This window comes from Apodemus sylvaticus, chromosome 9, assembly GCF_947179515.1.
Source record: "Apodemus sylvaticus chromosome 9, mApoSyl1.1, whole genome shotgun sequence".
NCBI classification, from domain to species: domain Eukaryota; kingdom Metazoa; phylum Chordata; class Mammalia; order Rodentia; family Muridae; genus Apodemus; species Apodemus sylvaticus.
In genome coordinates this window covers 51,611,861-51,628,555 of record NC_067480.1, presented here as the reverse complement: position 1 = coordinate 51,628,555, position 16,695 = coordinate 51,611,861, and the positions used below count along the sequence as shown (strand labels likewise).

The following is a 16,695-nucleotide window of genomic DNA, read 5'->3' as shown; positions in this document are numbered from 1 at the left end:
GATGAACACTGTCTGGAAACACTCCTGCAGGCTGAGGCTTGGCGTTGTAGCAGCAGATCTCACTTCTCCTGGGGAACTGGCTATAGGCACTGGGCATGAGGGATGTCCTGGATCGCTATGGTTGGGTAGCTAGGCAGGCTGTGCAGCATGCCTGCAGTCTTTTTTTTTTCTTGTTCTCTTGTGGTCTCTGTGGTTCTCTAGACAAGAACAGGGAGTGTGTCTTGTTTATTTTCCTGTCCCTACATTTAGCACAGTATCTAGTGCACAGAATGGATACTAAAAAAATGCTTACTAAATTATACCAACCTTTATATTTCTTTCTTTTACAAAAGTGAGGGTGACCTTGTCATCAGCACAGTGTTTTTAAGTTTGAAATTGTTATATGTGGTAGCATTTTTTCTGAAGTCTAAATGCAACTTTTCTCTTGATTATCTTCAAATGCCTCATCATATCCACATTTGCTGTAGGCAGTCGTTTAGTGGCCCATTATATCTGCTGCACTGATTGTCTTAAATAACAGCTTCACATTCTGACAGGTTGACTCACTTCTCTTGAGTTTTGAGACTGAGTGCTCTGCAGTTCTGATTTCCAGTGAAGCAACATCATAATGATTTTTCTTCATGAACACAGGTGCAATGCAATCTCATATTTGAAATGTTTGATTTTCAGCAATGTATCCATTAATTTCGTGTTGATTTTTTGGAACGATGCTGAATTTCATCAGTTTTGATGGCTTATCTTTAACAGGCATGATATCCCTGTCTTGGGGGTTGCTAAAATTAGGTCTGTCTTCTGTTGCTGGGCTCAGCCAGCTTTCTGATTGCAGGACTCTCACTTTGTATTGCACTATGATGCAATTGCAGGGTATCAGGAGACAGGCTGGTTAGAAAGGTTTTGCTCTCAATTTGGTCCCTATCAGATTCCGTGCCAAGCATTGTTCAGATAAGAGAAGCCAATGTTGCCCCCCCCTTTTTTGTCTTCCAGGTGAGGTTATTAAACTCCCATGGTGGTCTGGGACCAAGTTAGGGTGGAGGCAGTTGACAGAAGGGTGTCTTCAAGTCTTAGCTTATCTCTCAGCAAGAAGAGAGGAGCCATGCTCAGAGCTGCCTCATGGCCTGGCTTGGAGTAGAAGGAAAGGCTATGGGGAATTCCAGCCATAGGTTTCTGATGCTTATATTGATATGGCAGATTTATTGTCATTATTGTTTCATAGACGTATGAACCCTAGACATGGTGACCTCTAAACAATAATGGGAGCTGGCCTGCTTTTGCTGAGGACTGGAGAATTACGGGCTCCCTACTTTTAGAATGAAGGGAAATAGCAGTCATCTCTTAAGCCTGTATCATATAAAAGCCTTGTATTCATGAGGCCTCTGTGGGTCTCCATGTAGGAGATGCTCAGTGACAGTCATCTACAGCAACCCATAAGTCAGTTTGTTGGGTTAGGAGAAGTCAAGAGAGAGAACAACATTGGGCCACACAAAAATATTTTGTGTTTGAGATATAGGTTGATACAGGCCCTGGAAAGTTAATGGAAAGAAAGGCCAGAGCCAGGCGTTTAACTAAAGAGTGCTCTGTGTGCTGGAGGTGCTCTGCAGAGGGAGCTTAGCTTTGGGCAAAGGAATAAGGAGCCAAGCCTAAGGACTTTGAAGGATGATTGGCAGTCTCCCCTGTCCCGGGGGCTGGTATTCATTTTCCTTGTGAGATGGGGTGTCCCTGTAGGCCAGCCTGGCTTTGAAGTCATGACAGTCTTCTTGCTTCAGCCTCCTGAGTGCTGAGAGTGCAGGTGTGTGTTACCTCCTGAAGAAGTGGGGATTTTTTGCTTGTTTTGGGGAAGTAGGAAAGAGGGCATTTTCCTAGGGTGCTTATCTGAGGGAGTAGTGTGGAGCAGGCAGTGCACACCCACGTGTCCTTCCTTGTGACCAGCTAGAGAGGAATCAGCCCCTCTGTGCTGGATGGCAAGCTCTTTGGCTTACTTTTCTGTATTGATAGCTTTGAGGAAGGAGCTGACACTGTGAGGGGGGAGGGGAGGGAGGGAGAGGGAAGGGGGAGGGGGAGGGGGAGGGGGAAGGCTGGCTCAGGTCTGATCATGGGAGCCGAGCTGAGTAGAAGTGACAGGTGAGCAAATGAGATTTGATGCTCAGAAGGAAGTGTGGCATTCCCTGCAGGTGGGAACACCAGGGCAGCACGGGTGGACCTGGAGAGGACACAGTCTGAGCTTCGTACACTCAGAATTCAAAGACTTTCAGTGCATGTACCTGTGCTGTCACCCCTGGGGCTGGAGGCACACAGATAAGAAAGATATGGTTGGTGCCCTTAAGGAGCTCCCTGTGTTGGGGGAAGGGAGAAGGTGAAGGGTTTATGAGAGTCAGGCTAAGGCTGTAAATCACAGGCTCATAAAAATGCCAGTCTTGTGTATTTTTGTTTGGTATTGTATTAGAGCTTTGCTTCAAGGTTGAGATCTGAGTACGTGAGAAAAAGCAAAGTGGTATCCAGAAACAGGAGTTATTAGGCTAAGTTACTGGGTATGTAAACTGTTTTGGCTGCTTTCAGACTCTAGTCTCAGTGACTGGGAAGCCTGGTCTCTACCCTTCTCCAGTCTTATCTGCAGCGCAGGGGCTAGGCAGCCTGGGCCCTTGTCCTTTGACTTTTTACTGGGGTCAGCTATTGAAGAGGATCCAGCAAGAGAACAGAGGTCAGGACTCTCCCTCCCTGCCAGGTCACTGGGGATGAGCCTGTCCTTTTCTTAAAGGCCATAGTTCATGTCAGGCCACTAACTCACAGCTTGTCCCCCATGTATCATCTGTGTTCCTTGATGTCCTTGGGTCCTAGACAATGGCAAGGCTCAGCACTCTTCTGCACGCTGTCCCTCAATAATCTCTGTGATCTCTGGTAAACCTTTGTAAATTATTTCTTTGTTAAACTTCTAAGTGCCAAGTTTGAGAAAATCATGTTTTCTGCCAGAATTTGGACAGAGGATCACAGTTAGAAATAATGCTTTCTTTCAAGACTCAGTATTCACAGCATCTATATCCACACAAGACAAAAAAATAAGTTCCCTTAATATAAATGATACTATTTGGTTTTTATTCTGGGTTCTTTTGTTTGTTTGTTTGTTTGGTCTTGTTTTACTTAAACAGGAAGGTGGTTGGTATATATTAAATTGATTATACTGCCTATTAATTGGTTAGGACATGTAGTTTAAAAGCCAGTAGATTCTTGATGTTCGATGTTTAGGGACATTAAGTGAATCATCAGATCAGCTGATTAGAAATTCCCACAACTTTAAGTTCCAATTATTTATAGATTAAATTGTTATGCTGGGGTTAAAATTTTAAAATCAGGTATTGAAATTATTTTACCATGGATTTTAATGCCAGTCCTTAATATTTAGTGGAGATACCTGGCTTTTGTGACCTAGAAGTGCCAGCATATGAACTATGAGCCGTTGTAGCCAGTGTCCATGTGGCTTGATAAACTCTTGGAGAAATTGAGTTCTCCTTGTCATCTTTGATTTCTTTTGTGACACAGTAATTGTACTTGTGATTTTCAATGTTAGGTCTGGATTACTTCCCTGTGTAGCAGGAAGTTAAGGAAATGTGAGCTAGAATGTACAGGCCAGCACTGACTGAGTTCCCTTGGTGCTCAGAAGAGGGAGAACCCAGAAAGGCTAGATTGGCTCAGTATGAGAACTGGATGGAATTGGGCTAGATGGAGTGCCTTGTGTCTGAGATCGGAGGGAAGAGGAGTGAGTGCTGCTGTGCTCCGCAGACTGTGCTCCTCAATTCTTACACACTCACAAAGAGTATTTATGCAAACTATTTCAACTTATATATAGAAATTAAGGCAGAAATTAAAATTATATTTAATTGGTTTCAAATGATTACATTATAAGCTAATTTCTCTCTTTTTCTTTTTAAAAATAAAAATATCTACTACCAGAATAAAATAAATACTTGGAAGCATGGCCTGAGGTAACATTGTTTGTCTTCAGTGTTTGGATTTTTTCATATCCGCCTTCTCACTCAATCCACTCAAGTATATTTCGGTTGAAATGTATGAAGCAAGTCTGGCTTCATAGCTCCATGTAACAGGGAAGGGAAGGTGCATTATAATAGCATCCTCACATAATTAGACCGAGGATTTTTGTAGTAATTGATACTTTGATTTTTCATTCTAAAATCAAATATATGCAGGTTTATACAAGCCAGGATTTTAGCCACAACTTTATCAGACTGTTTTTGTTCTAAGTTTGTGAACCTTCAAATGTCAAAATGAGGTTGCAAGTCCATCTAAAGGCTTCGCGGGACAGACTCTGGTGCTCATGGAAGAGCACCGTGGCAGAACTCAGTCCTGCAGCTGCAGGGCTGAGGGCCCTGGCTCTTCATGGCTACAAGTTGGAAGCCAGCCTTAGTCTCAGAGGCCATCTTCCTTCTCTGGAGACCACCTATGTTTTGTCATGCAGGCTCTCCCAGCCCAACTCTTTGCTTCATCTTTAGAACTACTTGGCTAGCAGGATGGCGTGTCAGCCAATGACAAACAAACATCTTTTTATAAGTTAGTTGCAGTATGGGACTGGAAACCATATGAGTGACAATAGTCTATTACAATTCAGTGCTTTATATTATTCTTTGATTAGATCATCTCTCTATATGTGGATTGTTTCATCACCTATATTATTTGAACAACATGATAGTTTTCTTTTGGCATTTTCATGTATGTATATAAGTATATATATTTATTTTCACACATATTCAACTCACCATCTACATACTTTCCACACTTTCTCTTTACACTGGTCCCCTTGGTAGCCCTCATTTGGTTATCCCCCCCCACCTTCTAGTAAGATTTGCTCATTTCTGTGTTTATCTTCCTTTTTCATATACAGAATTCATATTAGTGTCTTCTCAGCAAGTAATTTATTTATTTACACTCGTGTTTATCATGGAATGGGTTTTTTCCTCCTTTGACTCTGAAGAAAGGCTTTGTAGGCTATAGTTGTCTAGGTTGACAGTGCTGCTCTCTCAGGGCTTGAAATATATAATTTCCAGTCCTCTTGGCTTGCAGTGGTTGTGCAAAGGAAACTGCTGTTCTGATGAGTTCGCCTTTATTTGTAACACGGTGCGTCTCTCCTGAAGCCTTCACTATTATCCTTTTGTTCTGTAGTCTTAGCACTGTAGCTATAATGTGATATAAAGAGGCTTGTCTCTCGCTGTGTGTGTGGCATCCTGATGGCCTCTGGGACTGCATGTTCATCTTGTTCCCAGTACTTGGACCATTTTCTGTGACTGTTTTGTTCAGCGTGTTTTCTATGTGTTTAGCTTATGCTTTATCTCCATTTCTGAGCTCATAAGTCACAAGTTTTGTTTTTAAATGTCATTCCAGAAGCTTGTGTGTTCCACTTACACTGTATTATTTGTATTGCTGTATATAGGAATATCACAATTTGTCTGCTTTCCTGCAAGCCGTGGTGTTCTGATTTTCAATCCAGTATATTGATGAGGCTTTTGATTTAGTTCTTTTTTTTAACTTGCTGAGCTTTTAATTTGCAATATTTCAATTTGAATTTTTGTTTATTCAGAATTCTGTCTATCCATTGAGTTCTTCTTTTACATCCAGCATTGGGGTCTTTATTTGGTATGTTTTTTATTTATATCCTCGTAAGGTATTGATCTGTATTCATTCATGATTCTTTTTTCTCATTTTTGTAGTTATTCTTTTAAGTTCTCTGTAATTCCATCCATTTTTATCATAATCACTTACTGTGGAATGGGTACATTTTGGAAAAATCATTTTGCTTTTATTATTTTCTTTTTTTATTATTATTTTCAATATTCTTTGTTTACATTCCAAATGATTTCCCCTTTTTTGGTTCCCCCCTCCCCCTAAGTCCCATAAGTCCTCTTCCCTCCGCCAGTTCCCCAATCAACCCCCTCCCACTTCTCTGTCCTAGTAATCCCCTACAATGCTGCATCAAGCCTTTCCAGGACCAGGGCCCTCTCCTTCCTTCTTCTTGGGAGTGATTTGATATGTGAGTTGTGTCTTGGGTATTCAGAGCTTCTGGGCTAATATTCACTTATCAGTGACTACATTCCATGTGTGTTCTTTTGTGAATGAGTTACCTCACTTAGGATGATATTTTCCAGTTCCAACCATTTGCCTAAGAATTTCATGAAAAATATGGAACACTTCATGAATTTGCGTGTTATCCTTGCGCAGGGACCATGCTAATCTTCTCTGTATTTGTTCCAATTTTAGTATATGCGCTGCTGAAGCGAGCACACTTTTATTATTTTTGTGTGTGTGTTTCTGCATTGGAATTTGTTCATTAGGGGCCAAGATGCTGACTAAGAGTTTTAATTTCCTGGATTCTTTAATTGATACAGATGCTGGCACGGTTGAGCTGCAGGTTCTAGGACTTGGATGCAGCCAGCTCCATGCCCACTCACAGTCACCGCATGAGTAGATTCCCAGCATCACTAAGAAGAGAACTAGCTATAGTAGCAACTGTAAGAATGATAACCTGCCATGGAAGTCAGTAATACTCAATTAAAATAGTTAATACCATAACTATACTAACAGCAGAGAAAAAATGATAATACTGAGCAAACTGAGAAGATGTCAAAGAATAAGGACAGGAGTGGGCCAAAAAGAAGAAGGATACTAGAGAAAGAGACAATGGGGAGGGGGAGAAACAAATGAGAGAGGGGAATAATAAAAAAACAGCAGATACAACTAGAAGTAAATAGTGATTTCTATTGCTGTCCAAGTCTGTTTACTAGTACCTTAACTTTCATTGGCCTATACACCATGTTTATTTAACAACAACAGAAATAATGAGTAACAGTCAGTTGTCCTGAAGGTGAGGATGGGAAGATTTGTCATTAGCCAAAAACTTAATGTAGGATGTCCTACCCATGTAGGACAGACAGCAGAAAATAGGAATAAAATGTAGTTTTCTCACAATGGAAATATATCTATTCTTAAGCTTTCTTAATATTTGAGATAATCCAGAGGAGAGGGTGCATATCAGTCTCCTAATTAAGATTTCTTTGAAGCAACAATTACAATTATTTAGAAGATTGAAAATGTATGGTTTAAATCTTAGCTGGCGTTTGGGGCATTCTGTGAAGAATATGATTAGACAAGAAGCAGGAAATTGGTCTCCACTGAATTATTTGATCAGAGGAGATGATTGGAATTTTACTAATGAAAATTTGCTACCAAAGTTAGGCACATCGTTTTATACTTTATAACTCTAACACACTATTATTTATAATGACACACTGAAAATATTAAAATTGTATCAAGAGGATTTAATTTTTTTCTCATCATCTGTGTTTTAGCTGCAAACAATGTCAGGGACTTCCTCCTCTTTTGTGCCCTCACAGTTTATATATTTGGGTGTTTTTGAAAAGAGAAATTCTAAAACTGTCTAACTGTTTCCAAGTATGTAGCTCATATCTGCTATCTTTTTAAAATAAACTAAGGGTTGTGATCACTTATCTCGTGACTCTGTAGATGTCTTATGACAACACTGTATTTGTATAGTATACTGTATATAAACTATCAATCTACAGGTTGAAATTACATGATAAGATATATGCCACACAAGTGTAATAATTAATTGAATGACAGACGCACATATGATTACTGTCTGGAGGTGTAACTCTGTGTCACTCTATTAACCGGACATCTGTAGCAGGTAGTCTTGCATGCTGTTGCCTGGCATTCTTGTTTCTGTTTTAGTAGATGGTTTTATGTTAAGTTAGTATATTACTGTCTAAATAAATCTTTTTAAAGAGAAATTTTAGTCTTGATTCCTTTTTTTTTTTTTTTTAACATCAGGAGGTATGATGCCATTGTGGATTTTGTTTTGAATTGTTCTGTGTAGTTATAATGAAGGTCATTTAGGTCAGTTGGAGTGGCAAGGGTGAGGGAAATGAAAATTTCCCATTTGTATAAATAGAGACTTTCTATGAAAACACATGTCTGCACTTGGTTCATTGCTTTGGTAGCATCAAGGGTTAAACATCATCAAAAAATACTTCCTCAGTATTTCTTATGCTGATTCCTGTTAGGAAATAAAATATTGGTTTGAGATTCTTAAAGTGTGTATTGTGGTATATAATGTTTCTACATGGAATCCAGCATGTTGTAATAGTATTGTTGGAGACTTGTCTGGTGTGAGCCAAATATTGAGATCTTTTCTTAGAAGAAAACACCTAAACAGAGATGAGATCTTATAGGTGAAATCTGTAGAGGCACAAAGTGTGTAGGGGACGGGGAGCTCAGTTCAGCAAGCAAGTCAACATGCTGTCTTCTGGGGCCTGTCTTGCTGCGGCTGGCATAGGCAAAGGTTGAAGGAGTTTGCTATGTTTATGAAGGATGGACCTTAGAGTCTCTAATGGAGGTGGTCTGTACCTCACCTTCAAAGGTTGATGACAATTTTAGAATTGATTAAATACATTATTTTGAGCTTTCTCCTGTCTTAGTATGACAAACTTGAGCAGGTAAGAATGAAACTTGTCAGTTTATCATGATTTCTATGAGGATGAACTGAGGGGCTCAGTCTCAGGGGACCTCTCAAGGATATTGGGAATCTTGATTGGCTGGGCAGGAAGCCTAACTAGGAAAATGTCACCTCAGAGTAGGCTTTCAGGGGCGCCCAGGGGCCCACAGAAAAGATGTGCTCAATATGGGAAAGCCAACTATCAAATAAATGAGGTGGCAGACTGAGCTTCCCAACACTTCCTGATATTAGTTCTGGCTTCTGTGAGCACTGTTTCTATGACTTAGGCAGCATGTATGACAGAAGAGCCACCAACATTCATTGCTTCAGCTGACATAGGCAAAGAACAGAAGTCAGGTGGACCTGTAAGGATTCAGGGGAAAGCATTGGGCTTTGTCCTTGGAACCTGAGGTGTGTCGCCCTAGCTCCTCCATGAACAGGAACTAGCTCTGGAGATATAGACAAGGTCCTTAGACTCTCAAGACCTAGGCAGAGCCATGCTTATCCCAAAGGTTCCTCCCAGTCATAAATATGTTTTATATTGCCTGATTTATTACTTTAAAGTATTCATTCTAAGTGCTAACTTCCACAAGCTGCCAAGGAGGAGCCTTTCAGGGGCCTATTATGATGAAGTATGATAGATGGATGATTCATTTATAATTAACTGTGTGTGTCTCCATACAAATCACCCTGAGCACCATGCTTCTCATCAAAGCTTTTCTCCATTACATAGGCTTACACACTTAGAATTTTGTTTGCAGCTTTAATTTATTTGGAAAATAAAGTTTGTATTATCTTAGTCTCACCAAAAGTTTATTATATCACCAAAAGGAAAATGCTTGGCTTTGTTTAGTGGTTTGCTTTCACTCCGTCACAGTGGTTTAAATAGCAGAAAGTATGCTTAAATGTATGCGATGTACAACTGTATGAGAAATTAACCAGAGTTAGACTTTAACATAAAAGTGATTATGAACTGTGAAATACAACATGACCTGAATAGAGGGTTAGGGTACGGCTATCCTCTGGATAGTAGTCCTGGCTTATGTTAGCTGTGTCTGAGGTTGTGTGGATCTATGTAGGTGTGACTAACAGGATCAATCACAGTAAAGTGCCAGAGGAAAAAAATTAGGACTGACTCATAACCCTTTAACTTTTATTCTCACCAAAGAGGAAGTCCAGAAAAATGTCTCCTAATTAGAAAAGGAGGAAGTGAAAACGTGTGCTCAGGAATGATATTGGGCCATTATACAGAGAACAAAGTGCTTTGTTAGTTTTCTGGCCAGAAAAAAAAGCAATGATCTTTAAGTTGAAGACCTTCTGAGAGCTGGGAGTTGGGTGAGAAGCTTCACGGAGGAGGAAGAACAACATGCAAGATGCAACATGCAAGATGCAACATGCACGATGCAACATGCACGATGCAACATGCAAGATGCAAGATGAATAGGCATAGTGTATATGGTTAGGGGTGGGGTGAAGGAGGAGGAAAGGAGTTACGGAGAAAGGCTTCTTACACTACAGGAAGCCCTCACTTCCAGGAGCAGTATCCTGGGTGCTCTCAGATTCTAACCCAGCTCATGAGTTGGTGGTTACAGTGAGAAGTCTCTCTGTCACTGTGAGGGGATGCTGCTGTTTGACCTATGCCATAAGATACTGCATCAAAGTCCAGTTGATCAATTATAAATATTCATATAAGCACAGTAAGTATATATTCCCTTCCCCCTTACAGTTTGTTAGTTGTTCTGCTGCAAAGGTCCATTTACATTTTAATAACCAAAATGCTTAGAGTTATCTATTCTTTCACACAGTTGGTATTCATCAGTTGGCAAATGTATGAGGAACCTTGGAGCTACAGTCAAGATGATAGTTGTTACCCTCTTGCAGAAAGTTATGATTTTGATGGTATGCGTCATTTATAAAGGATCTAGTCTAGGAATAGCCTTGGACATGAGCACTCACTGGGGGCTTTCTGAAGACCGTCTATAGTAGGTGAAACAGGGATTCCTTTGCTTCATTAAATTGTGGCTCAGAAGAGTGACAGAAAGCAAACGTCAACATGGATGACCAAGGACAGCTTACGGAGGCTGGCTAGTGGCTCTGCTGTTCCAGGCAGTTTGTGTTTCCTTTTCCAGCCCAAGGCATCCTGTTTCAGAAGGGATGTTGTAATGAGAGGTTGAGGACACTGTAAAGTAAGCCTGATCTCCACACCACAAGGTCTCCATCCTGCCTCTTCTATACTGGTTTTCACTCATGATGTATTTACTACTGGAATGGCTTTTCTGTGGCTGAGATAACCATAGTGATAATGATAGCAGTGGTGGATTGATAGGACCTAACCTCCACAGAGTGTACTGAACTCTAGATAGTTTGTATGCATGATCTCATCTGATGCCTTCTGACAGGGTGGAAGGGTGCCGTCATTCTCTCCTACCAGACTACTGATGTCATTGAGACTCAGGGAGGTTAGATGACTCTCCCATGTCTGTCTGTAGTAGGGGAAGAGGTGGTCACTTATCTGATCTTCTCTCTCTCTCTCTCTCTCTCTCTCTCTCTCTCTCTCTCTCTCTCTCTCTCTCTCTGTGTGTGTGTGTGTGTGTGTGTGTGTGTGTGTGTACAACCTCTGTTCTTGTCACCTGCCAGCTGATACAGGCTTTAGTTTATGGTAAATACTTGCTAAGTAGAAGCTTCTACCCTGAAGGGCACGCATGGTCCCTGGTTTCTCCTTGTCCTGTTGGCATGCTGTCAGTACCTCCCCAACCCTTGGGTACTGAGGCATGACTGTGCAGGTCGCAGTTTGTCCTTCAGCTTCTTTCTCTGCCTTTTACTTTGTCCTCTCTGGCTCTTTGTTTTCACAGCTCAGCCTTCTACTCAGCTCCTGCCCTTGGGCATCACTGTCTTCCTGACATTCCTGCCACTGTGGCTGGTCCCTAGACCTTTCCTGCTCACTGCCCCTTTCCCAGGCCAGGGTTAGTTCCTCTCTTTATCCATCTAGAGTCTCTTGTAAAGTTACCTGCTGTTGCAATGTCAGCTCTGAAGGGTTAACCAACTGGGCATTGACATTATTTAAATTGCTCATTCATTTAGTAGCAGAGATCCTTTCTGGGTAGGTGTGTGGCCCAAGACTATTGTTACCTTATTCTCAGGGTTGTTTGGCTGTTGTATAAAGCATAACATCAGAAAAGTACACGATTGCACAAGTGACTGTTGACTGCAAGCAACATAGTCTATTATTCTCCCAAATCTGTATTTCCATTTATATGCTGTCTTTTCCTAAAAGAATAATGATAAAGTTCTCTAGGAAGCTGAGCTAACAAGTACTTTGTATTTTACTAATACTATTTACTTGAACATTTATATTTTGTGTTTTAAAATTCAGTGCTTTTAAAAGAATTCCAAAAAAATTGAACCTTCTATTATCATATGGAAACAAGATTCATAAGAGAATAAGGGGCTCGGTTTTTAGATTCTAGCACTGTATGGATAATACTTTGTTACAGACAGGTAGCTAAATGTAATGGGTTTTTGTGGGGGTTTTATAGAGTGTTGCTTAGATGTAAATAAATAGTCTTTGTTAGTGTATACCCACTGATTCTTTCTGTGTGAAATGGATCTATGGTGTTAATATGGAAGAATAAGAGTTGCAGTTCTGAAATAGTCAGACAATGTTGGCTATACAAAAGCAGCCTACATGTCTTCAATATGCCCCCAATTCTTAAGATTATGAGTTGGTCTGGCTGTGAAGTAAGTTCTCAGATCCTGGTAATTGCTCAACAATTTCATATTAACTGATTTTTAATTCTGAATCACCAAAGATAACATCTAAGACAGTCATGCACATGGCTTCTTCATATATATATGTACATGTATGTGTGTATGTATATATGTATATGTATGTATGTATGTATGTACACATGTACATATACATATATACATACACACATACACATACACACATACATACACACACACACACACATATATTGCTAAACACAGAGATTTGGAAGTTATGAAATGGGACATTTATTATGAGGATGTCCCAAATGCTAATCTTCCAATACACTTGTTTTTAGTTTTAAAGGCATTTATGTCACAGTTGTGGTAAATTCTTAAAATAGTAATTTCATCTTGTTTGATAAATTCTAGGTATAAAACAACCCTAATGAAAACATTTAAGTACTACTGTACAGAGTCTAAAAATTATTTAAGTAGTTTGGAAACTGGTATATTTGGCTATTTTTTTAGTCCAAGGAAATATAAATTATTCAGCCCCCCTGATGCTAAGAAAGCCATTCCAATTTTTACTTCCAATTTAGAATGAAGTGTTTTTTCTTTTTTCTTTTCTCTTTCTTCCTTTCTATTTCTATTTCTTTGTCCTTTTCTTTCTTCCTTCCTTCCTTTCTTTCTTTCTTTCTTTCTTTCTTTCTTTCTTTCTTTCTTTCTTTCTTTCTTTCTTTCTTTCTTTCTTTCTTTCTTTCTTTCCTCCTTCTCCTCCCCCTCTTCCTCCTCCTCCTCCTACTCCTTATTTTGAGTAAGATGGATGTAATCTGCAGATGTTTTGTGTGTGCTGCCATCTCTGCTGGGGACACAGTCTCAGGCTATGTGGCTTACCAGAGTTTTGCACACTAGACCTGCTGAGAATATGTGTTATTTTAATAACTTTTCCATGTTTATATCAGTTTTTGGTTTTCAGTAGTTTCTGGGGCATCAGACTATCATCTTTCCTGGTTCCCTAGTGTGAAGCTCTTTGGAACCCCAAGCCTGACTTGATCCTTTATGTTGTCTGGACCTTGCTATGGGAAGCCGTGGTATGGAGATCTTGAATCCTAAATATTGACTCTACTATTCAAATATTGCACTCCTTAAATTTGAATGTCCACAAATGTAAATTTAAATGACACAGTCCAGGTTAAAGACTTGTTTCTTCCAGCTGAGCGTCTTGGCACATGCTTGTGCTCCCAACATTCAGAGGCAAAGGCAGGTGGATCTCTGTGAGTTCAAAGCTAAATTATTCTACATAGCAAGGTCAGCTGGTTTGCTTAGTATGAACATATTACACAGAAAGAAAAGAAGGAAAGGAAGGAAGAGAAGCAAAAAGTCAACCAACTAAACAAAAATCTTGGTTCTGAGACACTCTGTACCTATATCCCCAAATTCTCATTTTAGAGTTGATTAAGAAGTATCTAGAATTTAGTTTATACTTCTGTACTGACAGTCCTAGCCTTTGGTCTGATTTTTAATTTTTTCTTTAAAAATGGCTCTTACTAAAGTTAGATGCAGTAGCTTTAAGATACCCTGAAGAGAATTACTTGCATCCCACCAGCAGCTGGGGCACTGCTACCTTTGAAGACACAGGCCTGTCTTAATTTGTATCACATGAAAGGTTTGTGATAGGTCCCCTGGAGCAAACAGTTTGCTTGAATGTGTCTCTGTGTGATCTGAGGGAGAAAGGGGAGGACAGGGGGAATGGTAGCTAGTGTCAAATCCACTTTTGATATAGTGTTATGTCTTATAAACCATTGGCTACCTGGATGTGATTACATCAAACTTCTTTTCAAAAGTTCTTCGCAAATGGAGCTGATGTTATTTGCCTGTGGTTTGTGACATGTCAGTAGCAGGTGTGTGATTGTGTGTGGGTATGTGTGTGCTTGCATGTGCGCGGATGTATATAAATATGTCAGTATTACATGATGATGTAGCATGCCACTTTTTCACAGCATACATGTTTAGTTTCTCCCCCCTCCCCACACCCATTGGGTTTCTCGGGGATGGTTGGTATTTGTGTCACCTGTAAGCTCCCCTTGTTTCTCTCACAGTGTATTTGGGCTATGGCTGTAGTCATTGGTCATGGATCATAACAACAATAAAAAAATATAGCTACACTTGTTGAACAGTTCTGTGCCAAGAATTCAGTGGCATCTTCAATGTCTAGTTTTCATTTTTTTCCTGAGTTAGAGCTTTGGCTTCCTAACACAATTTTGACACAATCATTTTAAGATAGAAAGTACATACTGGAAAAATACATATTTAGATTTATAAATCATCTCTTTTCCTGGGTTTGGATGCATATATGGATCAGAGTGTATTGTTTTTATTTTTAGTAGGGAAATATAAATTACTTATTAAAATATCCTTAAAATGCAAGCTACCTCTAACAAATACTTTTGATCCAATGTGACAAACTCTTACTATAGTATATGGTCTTATTAATTCTGTTAATGGTTACTAAGTAGCAGATGAGAAGTCAAGGCACAGATGGCTTACAGATGGGACAGTGGTAGCAGCCACACTTACTGTACAGAAGACAGTCTAAGGCCTCTGCCAGTCATTTTAAGCCTCTGTGATCACCATTGTTTTATAGGTGAAAAACTGGGGTTCAGAGCTCATGTGCGTAGTCATCTGGCAAGGGCAGATCCAGGCCCCAGCCCCAGCCCCAGCCCCAGCCCCAGGCCCAGCCCCAACCCCAGCCATGTGTTGTACTCTGGAGTAGGATGGAGATTTGAATTGCTTCCCAGTATTATAAAATATTCTCATTTTTTAGATGTTGATTTATTTGGGTTAGTGATCACTGCTTGGTATTGGTTTTGCCCTCTAGGATACTGTGAAGTATCTGAAGACATTTTTGCTTCTCACATAGGATGAAAGAGTGCTATTGGTATATATTAGAGAACAAAGGTAACCAAAAATTATCTATTAAATTCTGCCTGTGGCCAGGCTGTGAATATTGTCGAGACCGAGAAACTATAACTTGGAGTACTTAGAGCATTTTAAGTTACGCCAATGCTTTATAGTGAAAAGGAAATGGATAGAGGTGTTACTATATTCATGTAGAGAAAACCTTGGATTTACACACTCTGCTCTGTGGGTTGGATTCATTACATTTTAAATGCTGTGCTTGGAGAGTACTCAGAGTATCATGTAGATTCCAGGCAAAGGAGTTTCTAGTTATTAAGGGTCATACCCATCCCTAGAGCTGGGCTTGATGTACTGTGTAGAACTGTGTCTGGGCTTCGGGGTGGTGAATGCATCTTTGTATATAGTACTTTCGTGTGAGTGGGATATTAGAATTACCTCATAGGAGGTAGCTTCTGCCAGAATTGAGAACACAGTAGGTAATGTAGTCACAGGAGAGGTACAAGCATGAGTAATTCCTATCTCAGGAGAAAGATGTAAGCTGGTTTATGATGATGGTGATGATGATGTAATATTTGGGTGCTTGATTTATCACTCCCATCTCCAAAATGCAAAATCCCAGTAACTAATCAGGTTATAAAAATTCAGAGTGCATCTTGGAAGTCTGGTCCTTCCCCTACAGCAGGCAAAAGTGTTACCTTTGTCCTGAGATGTAGCTTCTTATAGATGTTTCCAAATATTAAAGTCAAGATTGTGATCTGTGTTTCTTGTGGCAGAGAGTTTCCAAATGCTTATTCCATAGCATAGCAGAGCACACCAGTGTCGTCATGAAGTAGGTACAGGAAGGGGATGCCAAGGGAGTGCTGAGGTAAGGAAGAACACTAGGGGAGGTAGTCTTTGAACAGCATCTTACCTGAAGAGAAACCCTGGGGCTTCAGGTACCATGTCATCATCATCAGTGCAGCAGCAGTAGTCATAGTTGACTTGTTGGTTACCCTTATATGACAGCCAGAGGGCTTTAGGATGAAATCACCTTCTTCTCACACTTATAACCCCACTGACGGATAGCCTGGGTCCAACAAGGTCCCTGCCTGTCTATTGGCCTCAGGCACCCCTCAGGCCTCAGAGAGCACACATCAGCTTGATATGTCCCCTGTGACCAGGGGATACTATGAGCCTGATGGGCTATAGCAAGGCAAATGAATCTTTGTGAGAAATGCCCTAGGCATAGCTTTGTAAAGAGGTATAAGTTTGGATTTTGTATGAAGAAATTGGCTCCATTACACTTTGTATCATAGGAACTCTTGGAAATGTGGTGACTTGGAAAATTGGAGAAGTATGATATGAGTTTAACTGGCCAAGTGATTAATTTGGACATTTCTATGTGACAGTTCAAGTATAGAGCAATAAGTTGTTAACACCAAGCTCTCCTCCAACAGGGTGTCAGAATCAAGCCAATTTGGAGTCTCTGGCTTTGGATTAGCTGTGCGAATGTAAGAGCTAGTCAACCTTCTCATCCACCCCTGTAGACACCATATTGGGGAGGCAGCTTTCTT

The 16,695-nt window shown here is 40.2% G+C and overlaps 1 protein-coding gene and 1 non-coding gene across 4 annotated transcripts in view; one reads left to right on the top strand and one right to left on the bottom strand.

The window, feature by feature from the left end:
• Positions 1–16,695, top strand: part of Pard3b (par-3 family cell polarity regulator beta) — a 1,018,635-nt gene that overhangs the window by 13,131 nt on the left and 988,809 nt on the right. The gene's annotated exons all lie outside the window — the stretch shown is intronic.
• LOC127693202 (U6 spliceosomal RNA) lies at positions 6,175–6,282 on the bottom strand. The gene has a single exon (XR_007979655.1). It is a non-coding gene; the product is annotated as a U6 spliceosomal RNA (small nuclear RNA).